An 18,625-nucleotide genomic window follows, 5' to 3' on the forward strand; every position below is an offset into this window, starting at 1 on the left:
CTCACTTCGTCCCAGCCTTCCCTTCCCCCTTCCCGTGTCCTCAAGTCCATTCTCTATGTCTTTATTCCTGCCCTGCCCCTAAGTTCTTCAGAACCAATTTTTTTTTTTTTTTAGATTCCGTATATAAGTATAAGCATATGGTATTTGTTTTTCTCTTTCTGACTTAAGTTCACTCTGTATGACAGAGTCTAGGTCCATCCACCTCACTACAAATAACTCAATTTCATTTCTTTTTATGCTGAGTAATATTCCATTGTCTATATTGCCACATCTTCTTTATCCATTCATCTGTCACTGGACATTTAGGTTGCTTCCATGTCCTGCCTATTGTAAATAGTGCTGTAGTGAACATTGTGGTACATGACTCTTTTTGAATTATGGTTTTCTCAGGGTATATGCCCAGTCCTGTTTTACTTTTAAAGTTTTGAATTTATTGTGATACATTCAATCAAATGTATTTACAGAATTTTTTTTTTTTGGAAAGAAAAGAAATATTTGCATTTGAGCCACAACTTAAATTGTGAAATAAAAGGCTTTGTCTTTTAAATTTTTTTCTGACATCAAGAGCAAGTGTGACAGTACTGACGGAACAAATGGGTACCTTGGTTGGCCCCCACTCAAGCAGGACCTAGTTATCTTTCCTAAAAGTGAAGGTTTTGATTAATAACTAAACAATCATATCAATAAAGGAGGCATGATTATCACTTCCTTCTCCTTCAGTGGCAATCATTTGTATTTACTCTGAGTTCTCCTAGATACTTCTGTCCTATAACATAAAAAAGAGTTCTAAAATGTTCTGCCTTAGAGGATTTATTCTGGTATATGCTATGTGCTTAAAGAATCTTTTATATACCTCCAACATTATAAAGTTTCAGTTAACATAGTAAACAGCATAATGAAAAGGTGTAATGAAATAGTCATAATACCTTTTCACAGAGATGCCAAATAGATGGGTAATGATTGCCCTTTCTATTTTCATCTTAGTTTTAAATCACATGTCTATCTCAATAAATACTGAGTAATATGTCTCAGACCTGCAGTCCAAACCTAACTTCTGTGTGAGATTTGAAGGGACCATGTATTATTATGTGTGGAATTTTAAAAAACTTTTGTACTGGCATGCATTTAGTTTGTATAATAGTATAGGCTGCTGAATTTATTTAAAAAGGGAGAGGATAGAATACAGTTAGGAAGTATTAAGGATTCACCTGCAGGATGAGACTTGCTAGTATCGATCACATTACCACATTACCAGGAGGTGGCAATTCACTAACTTTTTTTCACTGTTAATGATTTTCAGATTTTTAAAATTTCTTTAACATCTTGCAGTTTACAAATTTCCCCCCAAATATTCTCTTACGTGACTCTCACAAAAGTCCCTAAAAAAGAGGACACATGCCTTTATTTTTTAATTTCCATATGAGGTAACTAAAGGAGAGAGAAGCCAAGAGACATACCCCCAACCTAGGGAAGAGTAGGACAAATTCTTCCCCTCCTGGTTCAATGGTCTCCTCATTGCATTATTGCTTTCTGGATTTTCTAGGAAAGTGTGTTTGCTGATACAATATTCCAGATACATCTTGGCTGATTTTGAGCTGGCAAAAGAATGGAGAAGGTAAGGCAGACATACTTGATGTAAAATTCTGAAAATAAACTGTGCATTATTTATCTCTCTGTTATGGAAAGCTATGTTCATGGTTCTCACTTCTAAAATATTCAAACGTGGAAGACAAGACCCCATTGGAACCTCTGCAGACTCCTTTGAAGTGTTTAGTAGGCACTACAGAAAAGTTTTTGTTTGTTTTGTTTTTTTTTTTAATACTGAGAAAAATTCTCTTTGGTCTTGGAATCTATGTAGTCCTGGAATCTTGTGAATACTTTTATTCTGTCCAGGTCAGTGGAGAGTTAGGGGCATGTCACTCTAGCAAGAATGCATGCTCTAGTAATAGTCATTTTAAAAATTATCTAAAACGCAAGGCAGAAAAAACTTAAATAAAATGACAAATAGAACCAAGTATTATTTTAATAGATTCAATTTCTGTAAATTTTTACTTTGAAAAGGTATATGTCATTAAAAAGGTCTTTTGTTTTAAATATTTTTGTTTTATTCAAACAAATATAGGAAAACATTCTACAAGTGCACGGTATTTCTACTAATGATAGAACTAACATTACATTTTTGAGGATTCAGTATTGACCTTTATTTAGCAAACAATGAGGATAGGGGGTAAAGACCTATATACTACAATTTTATGTGTTCCTCTTAAAGACCACTGCAGTGCTGAAGAGAGTTTTCATTTCATATCTGGAATATTCACTTGGTTTTAAATATTGCTGAGATTGTAAAGAAAACATGGAAGAAAATATTGGTCATATAATTAGCTATGTGTACAATCTCATAGCAAATTGAAGTTCAAAGTTTTATACTAGAATCATCATCCTTAAAAAACCCATTTCTTTGTGTTTGTCTGTATTCATGGAGAGACTGGATATAGGAAAAATATGTACACGACTTTAAGATAAACAATGAATGCAAAACATCCAAAATTGATTGGCTGGCGGGTGCAAGCAGGATAAAACTCACTTCCTCTTCCATCTTTAAAAAAATTAAATAAATTAAAATCCATAGCTTGTACTTTGGTAAAAATCCAAACATTGGAGCTTCTTACTTATATGGTTTTATAAGGTATCCCAATATTCCTGAATTCTAGAATTTATCATATGATTCATCGTTGTCAATGCAGATAGTGTATTTTGTTCTAGTATAGAAATAGATTATTCTTGTGTGTATATGGAGTATCCAATAGGCTATCCTATTTATTTAATTTTATTTTTCTGATTTCCTTGATTTTTGAGTGGTGCTGATATTCATATTTCTTAAATTATGCATTTAGACTTCCATATAATCAAAAATTTTTCCTTCTCATTCTCCTTTCCACTGGCAACTTGCATTTAGTCTTCTGAGATCTACACTTTCCTCCATCATTGTAAACAACAGTGATTTTTTTCTCAAACCATTTTAGATTTAGCATGATCTGTCCTCTTCTTAGAAGATTTATTATTTATAAGCCATTTATTTAGCACTTATTCTTAATTTGAATATATTTTACCTAGTATTGTTATTTAGTTTTCACTTAAAAGTTGCATGTATATTTATGGCTCATTGCATAATTAGGAAACATGCAAGAACAATGTTTTATACTTTTCTGTATTATCTTTTGTATCTTACACAATACACATGGATTCTAAAAATGAGCTCATATGCACTGCATGAGCTAGTTTGCTTCAAATGCAATCAGCTTTGTCTGTTCAGTCACAGGCCATACATATACTATCTTTTTCTCTTTGTGCCATAACATAAGTGAGGTTGGGGTGTGTGATATATTTCTTTGACCAATTCATTAATCCAAGCAACAGTATATATCCATCATTCACAGTGTAGTAGGAATTGTGCCTTTGGTAAAAATGTCCTAGGCTTTCTTCAGGCACACTTCAAATATAACTTCCACAGTGTAATTTTTTTCCAGTTTAGGTCCGGTTTTCCTGTTTTGGTTCCTTTACTTATAACTTTTCTGTAGTATTAGAAGAACATTGGGATTTTTAAATTTGTATAAAAGCATGATGTTAAGTATAATTAATTATCCGTATAAGTAGTCCACGTCATTTAGGTGTGAATATTTTGCTCTTTCATAGATTGGTTGTAACCTGCTCCGTAGCGTAATCAAATTTGTGTTTACTCAAAATGTGTGCATTTTTCTTTATAGTTGCAGTCACTTTTAGAGCATTTTATTCTATGCTAGTCATCACATAACTATGTACAACTGGCATTTAAAAAATCATTTCCTTTTAATTTTAAAAATGTATGGAACGAAAAGGCAAACTCTGGAGATGATAAAAAGACTACTGGTTGCCAGGGGTGGTGGTTGGAAGAGGGATGAATAGGCCGAGCACAGAGAATTTTTACGACAGTGAGAAATACTCCGTATGATACCGTAATGATGGATATATGTCATTATACACTTGTTCAGACCCATAGAATGTGCACCAAGAGTGAACCCTTAAGTAAACTATAGACTTTGGGTGATTATGTGTCAGTGTAGGTTCAACACAGTGCATTTGGTAACAAATGCACCATTCTGGTGAGTGATGCTGGTAACTGGGGGACTATGCATGTATAGGGGCAGAGGATAGATGGAAAAGATCTGTAGCTTCCTCTAGATTTTGTTTTGAACCTTAAACTAATCTAAAAAATTTAAAAATTAAAAAAATACAGAATAAAATATATGAACTGTGCGTCTCAGAAAAATATTTTAAAAACAGATGTATACTTCTCACTCCTAAACGCACTTGGAAGTGAACAAAACAAAGGACCCATTTTTTTAAACCTTATCTTTGTTAAATCTATATGCCACAGTTGAGCTAGATAGGATCCAAATTGCCCCCAAATTAAATAAAGACAAGGAAAATACACATATAAGTACCCTCTGAGCAGCAGGGTATGGTGAAAAATAATTGTAAAAAATTCTGGAACCTACAAACACACACACTCTACACCTCAACACTGAGTGGTAAAAATTGGATATAAGGGGAAAGATGGAGGCTAGTGCATCTTTTCCGACATGGACATGGATAAACAGCCCTCTGTGACCTTCAGATGGAGTTAGACAAGCATCTAGGTAGAGTCTTATTTGTTTCCTTGAGTGGAAGTCAAGTAATATGGGGAGTGTAGCCCCAAATCTGGTGTCAAATAGAAAACCCTTAATCACAGCAACACTGGCAAGGTATACAAGTTCTGCCAAAGGACCATGTCTGGTCTCCTCAGGTAACCGGTAATAATTCAGAGTCGGCATTCATTAATGCAGCAAGGTTTGGTTTGTGTGACAAAATAAGCAAGCTTCTATCGTGGATATTTTCATTCGTGTTTCAGCCTCTTCTCACTTCCACTTCCTCACTTCCAGCTCCATCCCTGGTGTTTCTTTTTTCGGTCTTTATGTCCATCCATTCTTGGTCACAGAATATCCTATCTTCATTTTCTATTCATTTTAATTTCAATTTGATACATTGTTGCAGTTTTCAGGGCAATCTAGAGACTTAATTGTTCGGAAGATGGAGAATCAAGTCAATCAAAGACATTCTCCTTCCACGGTGTTTGGTACAACTTTTATCTTACAGCACATTCTTAAGCCCTCCTTATAACTATCCTAGAAAAAAGGGATGTATCACCTGAAAATATAAACATATATATGCTTATATCTCTTTCCAAATATATTTATATATTTGTATTTCAAAATAAAAATTATGCTTAATAAAAGAAAACATAAATGTGAAAAGTATAAATTACTTTTTGAAGGGATTTAAACATTTTATTTCCATTCTTTCTCATTTATAATATCTTTATTATTTTTTTAATTTCTAAAGTATGGGCTTATTATGAGAAAGATCAACAACATTAAATAATAAAAAATTAAAAAATGAAAGTCACGGGGACTTCCCTGGTGGCGTAGTGGTTAAGAATCTGCCTGCCAATGCAGGGGACACAGGTTCGATCCCTGGTCCGGGAAGATCCCACATGCCGTGGAGCAGCTAAGCCCATGCGCCACAACTACTGAGCCTGTGCTCTAGAACCTGCGAGCCACGACTACTGAGCCACTGTGCCACAACTACTGAAGCCCGCACTCCTAGAGCCCATGCTCCACAACAAGAGAAACCACCACAGTGAGAAACCCACTGACAGCAGTAAAGAGTAGCCCCTGTGCACAGCAACAAAGACCCAATGCAGCCATAAATTAATTAATTAATTAATTAATTAATTAAAAAAAAGAAAGTCGCCACTTCTGTCCTTTCCTGAGGAACACTCAGGTAGCTAACAAGCGTGCTCAAGCGTGCTCTCTAGCAAGCAGCTGTTTGCATCTCTCTCTCTCTGCCTCCCTCATCCTCTCTCTCTCTCCAAACCTCCAGCTATCTAGCTTTCTGCTTGTTGTCTAAATATATATCTTTTACAGATATGATATTATGCTATATATTTGAGTATAATTTTACAATGAACTCCACAATAATATACCCAATAATCTGATTTGGATATAATACAACTGGAATTAGCTTCCACCTTCTGCCTAGCTTCAGTTCTTAATTGGAGAAAAGCTAATATTTTCATCTTTTGGGGTTGGGCAAGAGAGATATGCAGGGGAGAATGAAGCTGGGCAGAGACACAGGAAGTAACTCAGACTTGGAAAGTAGGGAGGCAAATGATGGCTAGTTGATTTCCCAGTATTCTTGTGGTCCAATATTCCTGGATTAGGCCAATAAAACTTGATACAAGGCAGTAAGAGAATTGTCATTTCGCTGCAAAACCTAGAATTACCCCATTCGGTATATGGTCTGGAGAGGACAGCTACCAACACTAGCTGCTACCACAGAGGAATTGGGTCATGCAGTAGGACTCTCGAACTCTTGGGTCGGGGGCAAGGTAGGCTCTTCGCGGTCATTTCATAAACTTGAAGTAATGTGACTCGGTGTTTTGTATGATTAAATTTTATAGGTTCCGTTTACTGTGTTGTGGCAGGGTCTTACATATTATATGTCATGTGTTTATGTCAGTAATAAAGCTCTAACTCATTATTTTAACATATTCTTTTGATCCATTAAACATTTGTTGATTTTTGGGCAAATATATTCATAAACAACTAGCTGGTAATTGTGTGTGTTATTCTTGTCTATCTTTGGTATCCAGTTTATGAGGGCTCACACAAAAAATTGAAGATTTCCATCTTTATTTTTGGCGTTGAATAGGTGTGAAAAATAAAAATAATTGGCACTTTTTCCACTCTAATATTTTCTAAACCGATATGCCTCTTGTAATGTGTTCATTTAATGCATGGTTTATTTTTTCTGTCTTTCAAAAGAACTTAAATCAATACTACTTCCTAAAATTTCTCATGTCTTAGAATTAAGGAAATCGGTATCACTTCTTGAAGCTCTGGTAAAAGTACCTATAAAATCTAGCACTTTTTGCTGGATAGACTTTAATCACATTTTCAATTTCTTTTTTAAGTATTAGTCCATTAAAGTTTTTCCCCTCTGCTTGGGTTAAACTTGCTCATTTTTATGTTCTTAGTTATTGACACATTTTGTCAAAATTTTCAAAGTTTATTGGTGTAATTTGTCTATAATAATATGTTTAAAAATTCCCTTTATCCACGTCATATTTTTCTGCATCTTTACTGTTCTTTCATTTGATTTTAGAAGTTTCTTTTTATTAATCTTTTGAAAAATCCAAAGTAATAGTTCTCAAAGATAAATTGTTTTAATTAAATCTATACCTGAATGCATGCATGCAGTCAATTAAATGATAATTTGACCAAGCATAATTTCTATATTTAAAATTATCTTCCTTCAGAATGCTTAGAAATTATTCCATGATTCTCTGGTATATATCACTGAGAATTCTCTTGGTAGTCTGACTCTTTGCTTTAAAGACTCCCGGTTTTTCTCTCTGGAAACCTGTAAAGTCTTCATTCTTCAGAAGTCTTCCCAATATGCATCGGATTTTGTTTCTTCTTTCAATATCCTTGTCTAACAATAGTGGGGCCCTTTTGATCTAAAACTGAAAACTTTAAACAATACACATGGTAGTGTATTTGTTACTAAGACGATGGTTTCTCTGAGCTTGGAGTTTCTTCCAAAACAAACTCTGTTGATAACACCTGTCTATCCAGTTATCTTACAATTCCCTCCTTGCCACAGATGTAGGGGTTTCTGAGCTCTGCTTCATTTTTCCTTCAATCAGAAATTATTGAAATTGGTACAGCCATTGTTGAAAACAGCATGGAGGTTCCTTAAAAAATTAAAAATAGAACTATAATGTGATTCAGCAATCCCATTTCTGAGTATATATCCAATGCAAATTTAGTACCTTTAAAAAATCTGCACCCCCATGTACATTACAGCAGTATTCACAATAGCCAAGATATGGAAACAACCTAAATGTCCATAGATGCATGAATGGGTAAAGAAAATGTGGTGTGTGTATACACAGTGGAATATCATTCAGCCTTAAGAAGAAGGAAATCCTGTCATTTGTGAAAACATGGATAAACCTGAAGATATTATGCCAAGTAATATAAGCCAGACACAGAAAGACAAATGCTGCGTAAGTCTCGCTTACGTGTGTAATTTAAAACAGTCAAACTCATAGAAGCAGAATAGAATGGTCGTTGGCCAGAACTAGAGGTGGAATAAATGGAGATAGTTTGGTCAAGGGATACAACGTTTCAGTTATTCATGGTGACTAAGTTCTGATGATCCAACATAAAACATGGTGACAATTGTTAATAATACTGTGTTTTATACTTGAAATTTGCCAAAAGAGTAGATCTTAAGTGTTTTCACCACAAAAAAGTGGTCACTGTGTATAGTGATGGATATGTTAATTAGAAAGATTATGATAATCATTTCATAATGTATATGTATATCAAAACATCAACACTGTGCACCTTAAATACATAATTTTTATTTGTAAATTATACCTCCATAAAACTGGAAAAACCCCAAAAACTAAAAAGAAAGTATGTGCTCTGTATCTCCTAGCTGTTTTCATTCAGCTCATTGAACCATATCCTCTTTTTTTTTTTTTTTTAACATCTTTATTGGAGTATAAGTGCTTTACAATGGTCTGTTAATTTCTGCTTTATAACAAAGTGAATCAGTTATACATATACATATATCCCCATATCTCTTCCCTCTTGCATCTCCCTCCCTCCCACTCTCCCTATCCCACCCCTCTAGGTGGTCACAGAGCACAGAGCTGATCTCCCTGTGCTATGCGGCTGCTTCCCACTAGATATCTATTTTACATTTGGTAGTGCATATATGTCCATGCCACTCTCTCACTTCGTCCCAGCTAACCCTTCCCCTCCCCGTATCCTCAAGTCCATTCTGTAGTAGATCTGCATCTTTATTCCCGTCTTGCCCCTAGGTTCTTCATGATAATTTTTTTTTTGTTTTTAGATTCCATATATATGTGTTAGCATACGGTATTTGTTTTGCTCTTTCTGACTTACTTAACTCTGTATGACAGACTCTAGGTCCATCCACCTCACTACAAATAACTCAATTTCGTTTCTTTTTATGGCTGAGTAATATTCCATTGTATATATGTGCCACATCTTCTTTATCCATTCATCTGTTGGTGGACACTTAGGTTGCTTCCATGTCCTGCCTATTGTAAATAGAGCTGCAGTGAACATTGTGGTACATGACTCTTTTTGAATTATGGTTTTCTCAGGGTATATGCCCAGTAGTGGGATAGCTGGGTTGTATAGTAGTTCTATTTTTAGTTTTTTAAGGAACCTCCATACTGTTCTCCATAGTGGCTGTATCAATTTACATTCCCACCAACAATGCAAGAGGGTTCCCTTTTCTCTGCACCCTCTCCAGCATTTGTTGTTTGTAGATTTTTTGATGATGGCCATTCTGACCAGTGTGAGATGATATCTCATTGTAGTTTTGATTTGTATTTCTCTAATGATTAATGATGTTGAGCATTCATCCATGTTTTCGTTGGCAATCTGTATGTCTTCTTTGGAGAAATGTCTATTTAGGTCTTCTGCCCATTTTTGAATTGGGTTGTTTGTTTTTTTGATATTGAGCTGCATGAGCTGCTTGTAAAGTTTGGAGATTAATCCTTTGTCAGTTGCTTCATTTGCAAATATTTTCTCCCATTCTGAGGGTTGTCTTTTCGTCTTGATTATGGTTTCCTTTGCTGTGCAAAAGCTTTTAAGTTTCATTAGGTCCCATTTGTTTCTTTTTGTTTTTATTTCCATTTCTCTAGGAGGTGGGTCAAAAAGGATCTTGCTGTGATTTATGTCAAGGAGTGCTGTTCCTCTGTTTTCCTCTAAGAGTTTTATAGTGTCCAGTCTTACATTTAGGTCTTTATTCCATTTTGAGTTTATTTTTGTGTATGGTGTTAGGGAGTGTTCTAATTTCATTCTTTTACATGTAGCTGTCCAGTTTTCCCAGCACCACTTATTGAAGAGGCTGTCTTTTCTCCACTGTATATGCTTGCCTCCTTTATCAAAGATAAGGTGACCATATGTGTGTGGGTTTATCTCTGGGCTCTCTATCCTGTTCCATTGATTTATATTTCTGTTTTTGTGCCAGTACCATACTGTCTTGATTACTGTAGCTTTGTAATATAGTCTGAAGTCAGGGAGCCTGATTCCTCCAACTCCATTTTTCTTTCTCAAGATTGCTTTGGCTATTTGGGGTCTTTTGTGTTTCCATACAAATTGTGCAATTTTTGGTTCTAGTTCTGTGAAAATTGCCAGTGGTAGTTTGATAGGAATTGCATTGAATCTGTAGATTGCTTTGGGTAGTAGAGTCATTTTCACAATGTTGATTCTTCCAATCCAAGAACATGGTATATCTCACCATCTGTTTGTATCATCTTTAATTTTTTTCATCAGTGTCTTATAATTTTCTGCATACAGGTCTTTTGTCTTCTTAGGTAGATTTATTCCTAGATATTTTATTCTTTTTCTTGCAGTAGTAAATGGGAGTGTTTTCTTAATTTCACTTTCAGATTTTTTCATCATTAGTGTATAGGAATGCAAGAGATTTCTGTGCATTAATTTTGTATCCTACTACTTTACCAAATTCATTGATTAGCTCTAGTAGTTATCTGGTAGCATCTTTAGGATTCTCTATGTATAGTATCATTTCATCTGCAAACAGTGACAGCTTTACTTCTTTTCCAATTTGTATTCCTTTTATTTCTTTTTCTTCTCTGATTGCTGTGGCTAATACTTCGAAAACTATGTTGAATAATAGTGGTGAGTGTGGGCAACCCTGTCTTATTCCTGATCTTAGTGGAAATGGTTTCAGTTTTTCACCATTGAGGATGATGTTGGCTGTGGGTTTGTCATATATGGCCTTTTTTATGTTGAGGTAAGTTCCCTCTATGCCTACTTTCTGGAGGGTTTTTATCATAAATTGGTGTTGAATTCTGTCGAAAGCTTTCTCTGCATCTATTGAGATGATCATATGGTTTTTCTCCTTCAATTTGTTAATATGGTATGTCACATTGATTGATTTGCATATATTGAAGAATCCTCGCATTCCTGGGATAAACCCCACTTGATCATGGTATATGATGCTTTTAATGTGCTGTGGGATTCTGTTTGCTAGTATTTTGTTGAGCATTTTTGCATCTATGTTTATCAGTAATATTGGCCTGTAGTTTTCTTTCTTTGTGACATCTTTGTCTGGTTTTGGTATCAGGGTGATCGTGGCCTCATAGAAGGAGTTTGGGAGTGTTCCTCCCTCTGCTTTATTTTGGAAGAGTTTGAGAAGGATAGGTGTTAGCTCTTCTCTAAATGTTTGCTACAATTCACCTGTGAAGCCATCTGGTCCTGGGCTTTTGTTTGTTGGAAGATTTTTAATCACAGTCTCAATTTCAGTGCTTGTGATTGGTCTGTTCATATTTTCTATTTCTTCCTGCTTCAGTCTCAGAAGATTGTGCATTTCTAAGAATTTGTCCATTTCTTCCAGGTTGTCCATTTTATTGCCATATAGTTGCTTGTAGTAATCTCTCATGATCCTTTGTATTTCTGCAGTGTCAGTTGTTACTTCTCCTTTTTCATTTCTAATTGTATTGACTTGCGTCTTCTCCCTTTTTTTCCTTGATGAGTCTGGCTAATGGTTATCAATTTTGTTTTTCTTCTCATAGAACCAGCTTTCAGTTTTATTGATCTTTGCTATTGTTTCCTTCATTTCTTTTTCATTTATTTCTGATCTGATCTTTATGATTTCTTTCCTTCTGCTAACTCTTGGGTTTTTTTGTTCTTTCTCTAATTGTTTTAGGTGTAAGGTTAGATTGTTTATTTGAGATGTTTCTTGTTTCTTAAGGTAGGATTATATTGCTATAAACTTCCCTCTTAGAACTGCTTTTGCCACATCCCATAGGTTTTGGGTTGTTGTGTTTTCATTGTCATTTGTTTCTAGGTATTTTTTGATTTCCTCTTTGATTTCTTCAGTGATCTCTTGGTTATTAAGTAGTGTATTGTTTAGCCTCCATGTGTTTGTATTTTTTACAGATTTTTTTCCTGTAATTGATATCTAGTCTCATAGCATTGTGGTCAGAAAAGATACTTGATGCAATTTCAATTTTCTTAAATTTACCAAGGCTTGATTTGTGACCCAAGATGTGATCTATCCTGGAGAATGTTCCATGAGCACTTGAGAAGAAAGTGTATTCTGTTGTTTTGGGATGGAATATACTATAAATATCAATTAAGTCCCTCTTGTTTAATGTATCATTTAAAGCTTGTGTTTCCTTATTTATTTTCATTTTGCATGATTTGTCCATTGGTGAAAGTGGGGTGTTAAAAGTCCCCTACTATGATTGTGTTACTGTCGATTTCCCCTTTTATGGCTGTTATTATTTGCCTTATGTATTGAGGTGCTCCTATGTTGGGTGCATAAATATTTACAATTGTATCTTCTTCTTGGATTGACCCCTTGATCATTATGTAGTGTCCTTCTTTGTCTCTTGTAATAGTCTTTGTTTTAAAGTCTATTTTGTCTGATATGAGAATTGCTATTCCAGCTTTCTTTTGATTTCCGTTTGCATGGAATATCTTTTTCCATCCCCTCACTTTCAGTCTGTATGTGTTCCTAGGTCTGAAGTGGGTATCTTGTAGACAGCATATATACGGGTCTTGTTTTTGTATCCATTCAGCCAGTCTGTGTCTTTTGTTTGGAGCATTTAATCCATTTACATTTAAGGTAATTATCGATATGTATGTTCCTATTACCATTTTCTTAATTGTTTTGGGTTTGTTATTGTATGTCTTTTCCTTGTCTTGTGTTTCCGGCCTAGAGAAGTTCCTTTAGCATTTGTTGTAAAGCTGGTTTGGTGGTGCTGCATTCTCTTAGCTTTTGCTTGTCTGTAGAGGTTTTAATTTCTCTGTCAAATCTGAATGAGATCCTTGCTGGTTAGAGTCATCTTGGTTGTAGGTTTTTCCCCTCCACCACTTTAAATATGTCCTGCCACTCCCTTCTGGCTTGCAGAGTTCCTGCTGAAAGATCAGCTGTTAACCTTATGGGGATTCCCTTGTGTGTTATTTGTTGTTTTTCCCTTGCTGCTTTAATATTTGTTCTTTGTATATAAGTTTTGATAGTTTGATTAATATGTGTCTTGGCATGTTTCTCCTTGGATTTATCCTGTATGGGACTCTTTGTGCTTCCTGGACTTGATTAGCTATTTCCTTTCCCATATTAAGGAAGTTTTCAACTATAATCTCTTCAAATATTTTCTCAGTCCCTTCCTTTTTCTCTTCTTCTTCTGGGACCCCTATAATTCAAATGTTGATGCGTTTAATGTTGTCCCAGTGGTCTCTGAGACTGTCCCCAATTCTTTTCATTCTTTTTTCTTTATTCTGCTCTGCAGTAGTTATTTCCACTCTTTTATCTTCCAGGTCACTTATCCATTCTTCTACCTTAGTTATTCTGCTATTGATCCCTTCTAGAGAATTTTTAATTTCATTTATTGTGTTGTTCATCATTGTTTGTTTGCTCTTTAGCTCTTCTAGGTCCTTGTTAACCGTTTCTTGCATTTTCTCCATTCTATTTCCAAGATTTTGGATTATCTTTACTATCATTATTCTGAATTCTTTTTCATGTAGACTGCCTATTTCCTCTTCATTTGTTAGGTCTGATGGGTTTTACCTTGCTCCTTCATCTGCTGTGTGTTTCGTCTTCTCTTTTTGCTTCACTTAGTGTGTTTGGGGTCTCCTTTTCGCAGGCTGCGGGTTTGTAGTTCCCGTTGTTTTTGGTGTCTGCCCCCAGTGGCTAAGGTTGGTTCAGTGGATTGTGTAGGCTTCCTGGTGGAGGGGACTAGTGCCTGTATTCTGGTGGATGAAGCTGGATCTTGTCTTTCTGGTGGGCAGGTCCACGTCTGGTGGTGTGTTTTCAGGTGTCTCTGGCCTTATTATGATTTTAGGCAGCCTCTCTGCTAATGGGTGGGGTTGTGTTCCTGTCTTGCTAGTTGTGTGGCATAGGGTGTCCAGCACTGGAGCTTGCTGGTCGTTGAGTGGAGCTGGGTCTTGGCATTGAGATGGAGATCTCTGGGAGATTTTCACCATTTGATATTATGTGGAGCTGGGAGGTCTCTTGTGGACCAATGTCCTGAACTTGGCTCTCCCACCTCAGTGGCACAGACATGATGCCTGGCTGGAGCACAAAGAACCTGTCATCCACACAGCTCAGAATAAAAGGGAGGAAAAAAAAAAGAAAGACAGAAAGAAAAAGATAAAATAAAGTTATTAAAATTTTTAAAAAATTGTTTTAAAGTAATAAAAAAAAAAGAAAGAAGAGAGCAACCAATCCAAAAAACAAATCCACCAATGATAACAAGCGCTAAAAACTATACTAAAAAAAAAAAAAACAAGCCAAAAAAACAAAAAACAGACAGACAGAACCCTAGGACAAATAGTAAAAGCAAAGCTATACAGAGAAAATCACACACAGAAGGATACACATACACACTCACAAAAGGAGAAAAGGGGAAAAGTATATATATATCGTTGCTCACAAAGTCCACCTCCTGAACTTGGGATGATTCGTTGTCTATTCAGGTATTCCACAGATGCAGGGTACATCAAGTTGATTGTGGAGATTTAATCTGCTGCTCCTGAGGCTGCTGGGAGAGATTTCCCTTTCTCTTCTTTGTTCGCGCAGCTCCTGGGGTTCAGCTTTGGATTTGGACCCGCCTCTGCGTATAGGTCGCCTGAGGGCATCTGTTCTTCGCTCACACAGGACGGGGTTAAAGGAGCAGCTGCTTCGGGGGCTCTGGCTCACTCAGGCCGCAGGGAGGGAGGGGTACGGATGCGGGGCGAGCCTGCGGCGGCAGAGGCCAGCATGACTTTGCAGCAGCCTGAGGCGCGCCGTGCGTTCTCCCGGGGAAGTTGTCCCTGGATCACGGGACGCTGGCAGTGGCGGACTGCACAGGCTCCCGGGAGGGGCGGTGTGGAGAGTGACCTGTGTTCGCACACAGGCTTCTTGGTGGCGGCAGCAGCAGCCTTAGCGTCTCATGCCCGTCTCTGGGGTCCGCGCTGATAGCCGCGGCTCACGCCCGTCTCTGGAGCTCCTTTAAGCAGCGCTCTGAATCCCCTCTCCTTGCGCGTCGCGAAACAAAGAGGCAAGAAAAAGTCTCTCGCCTCTTCGGCAGCTCCAGACCTTTTCCCGGACTCCCTCCCGGCCAGCTGTGGTGCGCTAACCCCTTCAGGCTGTGTTCACGCCACCAACCCCAGTCCTCTCCCTGGGATCAGACCCGAAGCCTGAGCCTCAGCTCCCAGCCCCCGCCCGCCCCAGCGGCTGAGCAGACAAGCCTCTCGGGCTGGTGGGTGCTGGTTGGCACCGATCCTCTGTGCGGGAATCTCTCTGCTTTGCCCTCTGCACCCCTGTTGCTGCACTCTCCTCCGTGACTCCGAAGCTTCCCCCCTCCGCCACCCGCAGTCTCTGCCAGCGAAGGGGCTTCCTAGTGTGTGGAAACCTTTCCTCCTTCACAGCTCCCTCCCACTGGTGCAGTTCTTTTGTCTCTGTTATTTCTTTTTTCTTTTGCCCTACCCAGGTATGTGGGGAGTTTCTTGCCTTTTGGGAGGTCTGAGGTCTTCTGCCAGCGTTCAGTAGGTGTTCTGTAGGAGTTGTTCCACCTGTAGATGTATTTCTGATGTATTTGTGGGGAGGAAGGTGATCTTCACGTCTCACTCTTCCACTATCTTGAAGTTCCTCCAAACCACATCCTCTTTTGATCATGATTTTGTTTTTAATTTTGTCTTCTTTCTAGTCAGTCGAATTTTGTGAAGGGAAATAAGTGAATTTATAGGCTAAATACTGAAGCTTAAAGTGAAAATTAATTTCTTGTGATTTGTAAGATTTTTTAAATTAATTAAGGCTTCTTTTTCCATAGTCTCTATTATATTTTATACATTATACTGATTTTAAATTTTGTTTATAGTGTTTTTGACATGGAGAAATATAGTTTATGTAATCATATCTATTATTTTTAATGGTTTCTACTCTGTTTTCATACCATGTAGACTTTCTCTCTCCTAATATTATATATATATCATAAAGTTTCTCTGAGTTTTCTAGTTAGATTTTAAGGTCTACTGTGTGTACATGTATTCTATGTATCATCTATCTTTCTATTTATCTATCATCTACTATCTACCTACCTACTTATTAATCTATCATCTAAATGTTTACCTATAAATATTGCTTTTTAAGTAATGTAAGGTGTGCTTTTATTTTTCAAATTATGAATTATTTACTTCAAAATCTTTTATTGAACATCTCATCCTTTCTCACATATTCTTGTACATCTCACCAAATGCCTGCTGCAGATTACCTTGGGCCTTATGAAGATGAAGGTGAAAGGATAAAGTCTCAGCTCTAAAAGAGCTTAAAGTATGAAATGGTACATCAGCAAACATAGGAAGAGGTATGATCAGGAGGATATAGTAAACTGTCAGTAGTTGTGTTTCCCCAACCCCTATGTTCATGCTTTGCTGAATTTATTGTACTTGCCTTCCCACCATGCTAGACTGCCTTTCCTAAGAGAAGTTCTAAAGATGAGATTATAAAGCAAAGATATCAAATTTAAAATTTAACATGAAAAATTCTTTCCAAGTCGAAGATAGGCGATTTGGGGAAGATTTCTGTGTCCACATAATTTCTCAGACTAGATTTAGACCTTCCAAACAGGAGACAGAAAACAAAGAAATGGGAAGAAATATAAGTTGAGCTGATGGGGCTCTCTGAAGAGTCTTATTGCCTAAATTGTTAGAAATCTCTAAATGGCCTTTCTGCTTCTAGACTTATCCCATCATTCATTGCCATATGAGAGCTTTTTCTTGAAAGTATGCCTGCGTGTGCGCATGCACACACACACGCAAACACACCACAATTTTTAGAATGCAAATTCATTTATTTAATTTTTATGACATTTTCCAAAAATTTTAGAATAAAAATTCTACTTCTTAGACTAGAGGTGTTTGCAATTGTGGTTTATGTTTTATCTCATATTTTTCAAATATTTATTATTTTTAATAAATTTGAGTTTTCATGCCTGTAATCCCCTATTTGTGTGTTTCCTCTGCCTCAGATGTGCTTTCCTTCCCTTCCTCCTTATTACCTCATCATTATTTACTCTTTAAGATTTTGCTCAGCCATTAGCTTCATACAGAAATGTTCCTGATTTCCTTCTTCCTCATTGTTTACCGATTGAACTCTGTACATGTCCCATGGAATTCTAGCACTTCTTTCTAAATACTTATTATGCTATATTATAAACACTGTTTAATTATGTCCATCTTCTAACAATGTGAATCCACAAACAATATTACTCATATCCACTTCAAAAGAAGTGTTTAGTATGTAAGCATTTATTGAAAGAATAAATGAATTATTTACTGTCTGGGTTTTTTAACTTTGGACATGTTTGATATTTGTTACCCCTGAGAAGGTATAGAATCTTGATGTCTCCAGGAATCGTAGTTATTGGTAAAATTCTTCTTATGTGACTGAAATGTGCCTAAGTGATTAGAAACAAATATCAATGTTTAAAAAATGACTATAATTTGTGAAAGAACTTGATGTAGTGTCATCCCTAGGAAGGGAAGTTCACTATTACCTAGACAGCAGCCTTGTCAACCTTTTTGTACATGTCACTGAAGAAATCGTCTATGGATGAAGTTTTCAAGGATTCAGACCTAAGGTTGAAATTGGGGGAAAAAAGAACAGTATCATTTTCTCTTGTCCCTCTTTCTTTCACCTTAGGAAAGATACCTAAATACTTTGCCAGCGTCCATTAGACACTGGCTTTTTTCTCTCCAAGTTCCTCTGAGTATAGTGCCTCTGAACACACAGAAATAGGAAGCACAGTAGCAGAAAAATTAGCCTATCTTTGTAATCATCTGTTTGATACTATTTTCTTCCTATGTTCATTTTGTTTGACAGACTTCTTCTTGCCCACCTACCTACTTGCCCTGGCCTTGCTCCTGGCCTCATGGATAAGTTAGACAGAGGGATGATTAGATTGCATTGTTATATCTCTACAGTGTTTGTTTTGTCCTCTTTAGTCAGCACATACAAAATATCTGAATATAATCTATTTCTAAAGAGCAGTTGTGTACTGAGTCAGGTATCATGAAATGACTATGTTATTTGCCTTGAGGAATTTTCTTTCTATCACCTACCCACACATGGTACTTGTTTGGTTTTATAACAACTTTATGGATGAATGGCATGAAGTGGAAAGCAAGCACATGGTTTGCACAGGTGTGCTTGTCTTACAGCTCAAAGCTTTTTATCAGGAATCTTTGCCAGCCAGGTCAATAGACTTAAAATCAAATACAAGATTTTCTAAAGGGTACTCAATTAACAAAGAGAGTAAAAACACAAAGAGCTAAAGTACAGTGACACTAGACTGAGCTTGAAGTGTCCTAGATTTATGAGGATAAGTCTAAAGTAACCCCCCTTTTTTTTTTTTTACTACTCCCTTTCATTTCCCATCCTGTTCTTTCTGTCTCCCTTCTATCTTGGTAGCCTGTACAGTCTTTTTTGA

At 36.6% G+C, this 18,625-nt stretch overlaps 1 long non-coding RNA gene across 1 annotated transcript in view; it reads left to right on the plus strand.

The window, feature by feature from the left end:
• Positions 1-10,511, plus strand: part of LOC309634833 — a 177,347-nt gene extending 166,836 nt beyond the window's left edge. The window contains exon 3 of the long non-coding RNA XR_014248457.1: positions 1,544-10,511. This is a non-coding gene — a long non-coding RNA (uncharacterized lncRNA). The remainder of the gene's footprint in view (positions 1-1,543) is intronic.
• The last annotated feature ends 8,114 nt before the right edge of the window (positions 10,512-18,625 follow it).

This window comes from Balaenoptera borealis, assembly GCF_965194805.1.
Source record: "Balaenoptera borealis genome assembly, chromosome: 9".
Lineage (NCBI taxonomy): Eukaryota > Metazoa > Chordata > Mammalia > Artiodactyla > Balaenopteridae > Balaenoptera > Balaenoptera borealis.